The following is a 7348-nucleotide window of genomic DNA, read 5'->3' as shown; positions in this document are numbered from 1 at the left end:
AAGCTTGCTCACGAAGGTAATTTAGGACAAGGTTTGACCATTAAAAGAATTAAGCAGGAGTTTTGGTGGCCAGGCATGGATAATCAAATTTGTGAATGGGTTGAAAATTGTGTTCTATGCAAAGAAAGCGAAAAGAGACTTAAGGTGGGAAATCAGAAGAGCATAGGACATATCACTGATCCTGGTAAGGCTTGGCATACTATATGCTTAGATTTTATTGGTCCACTGTCAGAATTTTCCCTGGATATGCGCTTTGTGGTTGTCATTGTCGATGTTCATTCAAAATGGTTGGTTGTCAAATTCGTTAAGGACATTACCACTAAATCTACAATTGATGTGTTGGAAAAATTGTTTTTGGATGAAGGTGTTCCACACGTTTTATTGACAGATAATGGCACACAGTTAACTTCGGGTGAAATGCGCTGTTTCCAGGAAGAATGTGGTATTAAGCATTCTTGTACATCTCTCTATAACCCAATGGGGAATGGTATGGTGGAGAGAGGTAATAGGCTTGTGAAGGGCACTTTGCAGTTGGCGTTGGCAAATGATCAATCTTCGAGACGCTTATTTGAGGAAATGTTGTGGGCTTATCGCTCCATAGAGCATAGTGTTACTCAGGTGTCTCCCTTTGAGAGTATGAGAGGGCATCTACCGGGCTCCAGATTGGTTCCAGCTTGGCTTAAGGATTGGGTGTCAACTCATGGAGGGTCTCCTGAAGATTTTTCTGATTCTAAGTATAGGGTCGGTGATTGGGTAAAGTTGAAATGTGGACGGATAAAAAGTGGTCTTAGCAAATTTTCAGGTCCCTTTCGGGTCACCAGTGTTGCCAAGCATTTTGTTGTTGTGGAAGGGGGACAGAAATGGAATTTGCGCAGAGTTGCACTTTACCAAAGGAGGGGATCTGTGGTCAAGCAATCTGCTGATAATGAAGATTGTTCTGGGGCAATGTTTATGCCAGATTGTCGCCTTGATTCTGAAAGAGAGAAGATGGGTCAGGTTGTTGTGGAACGTGGTGTCTCACAGGAGTTGAATGATGAACACAATAGCATTCGGGATGGTGCTGGAAGTGCGGGAGCTTTTGAGTGTCTTGGCCCTAGAGTTCGCAAGCCTCCTTCATATTTGAAGGATTATGTTACGGTCTGACTTATAAGTCTTTAATGTTTTGTATGTACCTAATGCAATCAGGGTACTTTGTTTCCCAGTTACTTTGTTTTTCTTTGGGTTATTAGTTTTTTCTTTTTTTGTTATTCCACTGTTATCTTTCACTTGTTTTTTATTTCAAAGAAGAAGGATGTTTTATGATGTATAGTTCATTAAACTGTGTTTCATTTACCTGTGTGTTTTCAACATTCTTTCTTACCTCACATTGGAATTCAATTCAATTTCAATTCATAAAGCTTTATTTCGGTTAAAAACCATAAAAGCACAAAGATATGGTACATATTGCACATTAATAAAAATTCATAGATCATGTTATACCATAGTACATTAGATAAAATAGATAAAGTGTACTAAAAAGATAAAACAATTAAACAATCTGTGGGCAATTTGGAGACAGTAAGTCTCAGAGTGAAGCATAAGGTGCTAAACATCATTTACCTTAATTATTACATTTCTTACATACCACATAGAGAGAAGAAATCTTGAAGTGGCAAATACAAATACAGGGGTCGTGTCATATTTTAATAATCTATAAACCTCCCTGTAGTCCCTGAGATCTCTTAATTTGCAGAGGCAAATAATCCATTTAGTACGTGCCCTGGTGTAAGAGGGACAAAAAAGCAAAACATGCAGATCGGTCTCCTTCACTAGATCGCAACCAGGGCAAGGGCACCACCTAGAAGAAGAGGGCAACCATTTATTTGACAGGGCCCGCAGTGGTAAGGATCCGTGTCTGAATTGTAGGTAAAGTTTTTTTGCTAGCGAGGGCTGGATGTCATCCAGGAATTTTTCAAAAACAAAATGATCTTTCACCTCCAGGAATCGGAGAGATAACCTGCCCAGGCTAGAGTTCAGATCACAGAGATTCAGATGGTGCTGTTTAAGAATAGCCCCCAACGCCCTCTTACTGATCAGGGGACAAGATGTTTCAGGCGAGGTCCACAAATCTTCCCTGTGCAAATCGTAGCAAAGTTGTTTAACATGTTTAAGCCACAAGATGTTACCCGATCCCCTAATAGACAATAGTTCGACTAACTCCTCCTTATAGCTTAACAGCTCAGGAGTAGACCAAAGTCTCCTCCAGTATAGCAAAGGTTGAGATAAAATGGTCTCCTGGATAGATGCCAATCCCAAGTCCAGTCTTAGGGGGGTCAGAGGAGTACTCTTGGGGAGATTTAGAAGACGCCTGATAAAGTTGTTTTCAGTAACGGACATAGAACTGGTGTTAACATGGCCCCAAAGCTCTACGCCGTATAATGCCGCTCCCCTAGCCTGAGCCCTGTATATTTCAACTGGGGGACCTAGAGGTTTATAGGAGCATTCATTAAAAACCTTTAGGATTCCACCTGTTGATTGGATCAGCTTGAGGTTAACCTTAGCCATATGGGAGTCCCACTCCATCCTATCATTCAGGGTGACTCCCAAGTAATCAAAAGTGGAGACTCTCTCTAGAATACGTCCCTCCAGGTGTGGGTGGGGGTAAGTTGAAGGTTTGGAATTAAAAACCAGGAATTTGGTTTTTGAGAGATTAATCTCCAAATTTCTAGAGCAGCAGAAAGAACAAAAGGCCTCCAAAGTTCGCTGGGCACCCATTGGAGATTTTGAAATTAGAAGGGTGTCATCAGCGAACATTAGGGCTGGTATTCTGCGTGCTGCTAGAGTCGGAGAGTCAAGATCCTTTGCCCCCAAGAGATGTGAAATCAAACCATTAATAAATAGGGAAAATAAGGTGGGAGCCAACACACACCCCTGCCTACCGAGAAGGGCACAGAGAGCTTGCATTCATACCATAACGAACCCTCGCAAACGTTCCAGAATGGAGACGCTTGAAGAGGTCACAGAGGTATGGGGGAGCGCCCATCTCAAGCAAGATTAACCAAAGCTTGTCCCTCTGTACCAGATCGAAAGCGGATCTAAGATCCACAAAAATCAGGTAGAGAGAGCCCTTCCCCAAAAACACCGTCTTCCAGAATACCAGCTGTAGCCTGAACAGCTGGTCGGTTGTGGAAACCCTAGGGTGAAAGCCTGCTTGAAAGGGCGATAGAATTTGAAATTCTTCCATCCAACTTTCAAGCCTAGTTAATAAAATTCGGGCAAACACTTTCTGAAGGACGTCGATGAGGCTGATAGGCCGATAATTTACTGGGTCTAGTGGAGAGGCCTTCTTTTGGATGGGGATAATTTCTGCACCCTTCCAAGTGTGAGGGATATCCATACCAAAAAGAATTGCGTTAAAATATATCAATAGGTATGGTACCCAGACCAGCGGTTCACTAATAAATTGTTCCCCGGGAATCCTATCTAGGCCAGGGGCTTTACCAGAAGAAAGACTCTTTAGGGCAGCCTGAATTTCACGAGAAGTGCAGAGTGGTGGATCGAGCACCCATACTTCGTTATTCACTTGGGGAGATATACTAGTCAGAAGTGGTGGTAATTCAACCGCATGATCACTTGTCGGAAGACTAAAAAGGGGCTTGAAATGCCTCAACCAAACCTCTTCACTTAGGCCAGGTGTTATAGCTGAAGATCCCTCATATCTACCACATCTGACTAAATTCCAGAGGGTCCTGAAATCATGGCTATCCAGGGCGTCCTTTATACTGGCCCACCTGGCAACCTCCCAATCTTTTTTGGATACAGATGTAATAGATTTATACAAGAATCTGGCTCCTCTGATACTATGCGGGGTACCATTTTTCACCTCCCGCAGGAGTGCCCGTTTAGCATCCATGCAGCTAGAGTTGAACCAATTAGCTTGATTCCTCGCCCCATTTAACTTTGGTTTTGCCACAGCATAAAAATAAACTGGTGGCCTTAGAAAAGAGTTTGGTGTGTATAGTCTCTAGCTCTTGGAAATATGATAAGTCCTGACTACCCTCCATAAGAACAAACGCTTCAGCTAAATCAGTGGCCACATGGGAGTATAGTGCAGCGATTTTATTTGAAGTTGTCAAAAATTTTACCCACCTAATGCGTCGGCCACCTGCCACCACTGTTAGATTGGGTACTATAGATTGGCCCAGAGTCCTTGGAACTTGTGTTGGATCCAAATGGTGCAAAAATTCCAAACTGAGGAGATTGTGGTCACTATCAGCCCTATCCACTATGGTAAAAGACTTGAGATGGAACCAAAACTCCACGTTTACCAAGATGTAATCAATGGTTAAACTTTTACCCAGTCTGTTATAAGTATGCTTCCCCGGGGCATCTGGAGCAAGCCTGCCATTACAAGCTCGAAGAGAGCGAGTTACTAAGAGCTTGTTGATCTCAATAGCCAGTGGTGTTAAACACGGAGCAGAATACATAAGGCAGTCCTGGATGTTCCAGGTTGACTCCTCCTCAGACGTAATAGAGGGGATACCAGCCAGGGGTTCAAAGTGGCAATTAAAATCACCCCCAATAATCTTATAGGTAAGTTTGGAAAACAGGGTCAAAAGGTCATCGAGGGCATTAAGAATGGTGAGTCCCAGTCGTTGTGGAGTGGGGCGTAAATAGATATTGATTACCAGTATCGAGGTGCCGTCCCCAAACTTCAAAATAATACAAAGAATATCTAAAGAGTGGGAGTCGATAACTCTAACTGTACACCCCAGGTGGGTGGCCACCCAAATACATAGACCCTCCGAGGGTCGCCCCCTGGGGCCCTGCACTGCCGGGACGCTATAAGAGGCAAAACCAGCCCTAACCGGAGAGGTCGTCATCCACGTCTCTTGAAAGAGACATAGATCGTAATCATCTACCAATGCCTCCCAGTCAAGATTGGAGAGTTTGGTACCCAGCCCTGCTACATTCCATGACCCAATTAAAGAGCCGGAGTTGACGTCCCCAAAAGAGCTGCGGGGTTCAATCTCTAGACCTAAAGGATGGCCTCGGTAAGATACCGAGGTCAATTCTTCGTCATCAACAGAAATACAAATACCAGAGCCAGGGGAAATCGTAGATGTATTGGGATAACAAGCGGTAGGAAGACCAACCTCTACACTCTCCCCCTCCAACCTGGAGGCATTAGCCCTGCCATAAGATAGACCTGTAACCCCCTCACAAGGGGCTAGTCAAGCTTCGCTGTCCAAAAGGCAAAAGGAGTTGGCAACTGGAACATTGTAAGCAGCAGTTTGCGGGCCAAAATAGGAGTTCCTTAAGGCAGACCTTGTGAAGCCGGCAGGCCGTTGATAGAAATAGCCCAAAGGTAGAGGAAGAATCAAGCTCTGAGAGGGCGAGCCTTGCCATTCAAGAATAAAATTAACCACTCTAGGGTCCCTGATGTTGATAATAACGCAATCCCCTCCCTTGTCTTTTTGGTTCATCCCCAACCAACTTACCCTTCGCGCAAACAAAATTTCCCCATGACCCCCTCTTGGTAGAGATCTAAAAGTATTCAACCAATGGGTAACCTTGTTCTTCAACTCGGGGACAGATTCCTGGCGAGCACCGGACAATGGGGGGACGCCTGAGAGAACCACCACGTATGACGAGGCCTCCGGAGGCAGCTGTGGGAAAAGTGATGGTGGTAATTGTCCAGAACTATGGTCATTTCCATCTATAAGATGGGGTATCAGAGCACTGTCCACTCTCCTCTTACCAGGTGCTAAAATGGGAAAAGTAGAAGGGGGCGGAGGCACACTAGATTCGGGCACGGATGGCCTGGAGAGTGAGGGGAAATCAGGTACATTAGAACTTATGGTGGAAAGAAGTGTGTTCGTAGTAGTTGGTACCCGTGCCCCGATATCATTCGGACCAGATACACATGCAGTAGAACAAGTGCCTTGGTGACTGGGCATAGAAGTCACAGGAACCATATGAGTAATCCCACTCCCAGGAGGGGCGAATGAATGCCCAGATGATTTACTATTAATTAAGGATACAACTCTATCGATTTTACTCATCAAGCTTTTAAATTGAGAAGTGATGAGTTGTTCCAATTGAGTTTGCAAATCAATTAATAGATGTGTGGCCCATACCGGAGGTGCTGGAGAGGCAGACAATTGTGTTAAACCTAGGTTTGGAGATATTCTAGATGCAGGATTATTTATAGGAGGTTTAGTATATGGCTTTACCTTCTTATTTTTGCCGCGAGATTTTTGAATCCTAGATGTTACTTGTGGGACCTGGGGTGGTGGTGTGTTAATCAATGAAGTGGCCACAGGGCTGGCTGCCAAGTTCGCTTGAGCACAGGGGAGCTCGGCAAATGAGGGTACAAGCAACGAAACCTCATTGTTATCTATAGGGGTGGAAACATTCCCAAGTAATGGAGGGGAAAGTAGACTTGGGGTAAGAGAAAGACGTCGCTCAGTATTCTCAATTGCAGTTGCCACCACCCCTATAGTTTTTTGCAACATTTTATCAATAGCGGTAAGGCTTGGGAGAGGGGTAATAGAAACCACTTTTTGTCTAGTGCAGGGGCGACTAATCACTGGCTTAGTTTTACCCATTATCTTAAGCCTATTAGAACGCAATAAAGACTAATAACAAACCCCCAAAGCAAAAGCAGTAAAACACTATAACGTCCCTCAGATATAATACCAATTTGACCAACACAGTTAGCCACACGAAAATGAGTAGAATTATAAAATCACCCTCCTTAACTCACAAGCAGACCACTTACATACCATTACAAGACCTGCAATTGTCCACACTCAGGCAGCCAAGAGAAGTTGCCCAGCTCGGCCTCCTTCGGCCTCTGACGGCCTAAGACGGCCCGCCCTTGTCCCGGGCTTCTCCCGGCGCCTCCCTTGCGCGTCCCGCGGGACGAGGTTCCACACAGGCCTTTATGCGCCTCCTGACGCCTGGAAGTTGCGTCAGCGGCGTCCTCGGGAGAAGCGGGATTGCTGAAGGATGTAGTCCAACCACACCATGCAGGTGAGCCAAGCCCGGCTGAGGAGGAAGTCACCAAGAAATGGCGGAGCACAGCCCGGCCAGGGATAATTGCCCAGAATATGTTGCACAAGGGCCTCGGCCCCACACAGGCCTTTATGCGCCTCCTGGCGCCTGGAAGTTGCGTCAGCGGCGTCCTCGGGAGAAACGGGATTGCTGAGGGATGTAGTCCAACCACACCATGCAGCGGAGCCAAGCCCGGCTGAGGAGGAAGTCACCAAGAAATGGCGGAGCACAGCCCGGCCAGGGATAATTGCCCAGAATATGTTGCACAAGGGCCTCGGCCCCACACAGGCCTTTATGCGCCTCCTGGCGC

Source organism: Triturus cristatus, chromosome 5_1 (assembly GCF_964204655.1).
Source record: "Triturus cristatus chromosome 5_1, aTriCri1.1, whole genome shotgun sequence".
NCBI lineage: Eukaryota > Metazoa > Chordata > Amphibia > Caudata > Salamandridae > Triturus > Triturus cristatus.
The sequence above is the reverse complement of the archived record's forward strand: the minus strand, read 5'-3'. Positions refer to the sequence as shown.